Source organism: Alligator sinensis, unplaced genomic scaffold (assembly GCF_000455745.1).
Source record: "Alligator sinensis unplaced genomic scaffold, ASM45574v1 scaffold874_1, whole genome shotgun sequence".
Taxonomy (NCBI): Eukaryota; Metazoa; Chordata; order Crocodylia; family Alligatoridae; genus Alligator; species Alligator sinensis.
The window spans coordinates 818213-820300 of NW_005842302.1; positions in this window are offsets into that span (position 1 = coordinate 818213).

The following is a 2088-nucleotide window of genomic DNA, read 5'->3' on the forward strand; positions in this document are numbered from 1 at the left end:
AAGAGCTGTTGTTTAAATTAAAACCTAGCACTGCATTGATGAAAAAGTGGAGGAAATAATTTAGCCTTAAATCTGCCTTCAAGACATGAGGAGTTACTTATGTATAAGCAGGTTGCCTAAAGAAGTGTGTCTCCATGCTCTGTGATCTGAGAACATTAGCTGACGGGATGATGGATATACAGATCCCATGAAAGGGCACGAGCATGGTGAGATGACTCTGGACATCAAGTTTAAATGTGAAACAGACAAGGAGGCAGGTTTTGAAATGAGGGATGGGACAAAAAATAATTCATGAAGGGAGGAAAAATGATTGTGTCGTAAAATTGGAAAGCAAAGGAAGGGTGTGGGGAACAGAGGGAAAGGCAGATATTTAATATTAAGTCAAAAGGGACAAATGGGGGAGAAGTTTGAGAAGGGGTGGCTGTGGGTTGGAGAAGGCTATGCAAGGGCGGGTAGGGTGTATGATGCACCAACCTTATACTCAGCAGGGAAAGTGTGCGGTTAGCCATTGCAGAAGAGGATGAAGTACTGCAGTGGCCTTTGGGATCCAGAGGCTCAGATGCAACTCAGCCCACAAAATTATTCCCATTGAACTCATGCATTTGCTGTTCTTATTACTCCAGACACTCCTAATCACACCGCCAATACCAACTAAGGTGCTTTCCCCACAAGGTGCTTAATGTAATGACTTAACCAGTTTAGTCACAGTGATAGGGAAATGGGCTCTCTGTGCCTCTTTTTGCTCAGATGAGTTTTTCATTTTTACAGAGCGGGTACTGCCCAAGCCATGGCATCAAACCATAGGTCTTTGCTGCCAATATGGTACTTGGGGCATTGCAGGCTCAGTACTGAGTCCCATCACTGACAATCTACCACCCAGTCCATTTATAGGCCAAGGTTTAAATCTGCAAAAGCATATCCATTGCATCCATCCAGAGAGCCCAGGTGCCTACTGCTAACACTTACCCTCCACTCAGAGGTGAGAAAACTAGTGAAAATGCACTAAAATCTCTTGTGTCCTCAGCACTTTTCCCATGGCATCAGAATAGCTGAGGACTAAGTCTGCATTTATTACAGCCTACTTGAGGTTTTTGGTTGCTGCTTCATTCCCCATCATTGCCAAGCTCTTGCTAGCTCAGCTTTTTTCCCCACCTCTTTTATTCCACACAGACTTCGAATGGGTTTATTCTCTCATCAGCATCTCGTTGACCTCCTGTCACTGGCCTGACTTTCCTCCCAGCCTTCACTCTTCTTGCTCAGTCACACAGACCAGCCACCCTGGAGTGCTCCAAACTTTTGTAAAGTGGTGCTGGGTCTGAGCTCTCTCCAGTCTCAGCTGCTCGGAGGAAATCTGCTCACTCCCAGGCAGACTGCAGTGGTATTGACTGCATTGCAGGCGCACACACTCTCACCCGCTTTGCTCAGGTTCCTTAATTAGCTTTACCTTCTTTTATTTTGCATAATCCTCCCACCCCCACCCCCCCACACACACGCTCTTCTCTTCTCTTCTCATCTCATTACTTGAACTACTCCTGTTCTCTCAGCCACTTACAGAGCCCAGCCTCCTTGATTCCCCTACCCCTCCTGCCCATTTAGTTTTCTTTATTTGCAGTTTGTTTAGTCATCTTTTTTCCTCTTTTCTGTTCTTTCTGTTCCCCCTACCCTCCCATCCAAGAGGCAGGGCTTCCCTGTCTGTCCTAAAGCCCTCCTATTTCCCCCCTGCCTATGTGTTATTTCCCCTGGATGCCTGCCTACCTTTGCTCTGAGAGTTTCAGAGGAGGATCCAATACACTTAGCCTGCCAGCTCTTCCAGGAGGTATCTAAAGAGGCTGACAGGAGGAGTCTGAAGGTCTGTCTTACAGCCTGTGGCAGCTAAACGTGGTCTGATGCTGAAAACCCTCTCTCTTTTTTTCCACACTCACATATAGTACTCTTCAAGCCTGCTGCTGCTCCTGCCACACTGCCTGAAAGGGACCTGACACACCACACAAGGAATTTTGATTTCTTCTGGGGAACCAAAACTAAAAAGGCAGGAAAACCCATCTGGAGGTTGTGAAGAAGACATACAGTCAGAGCTGGAAGTGGCAC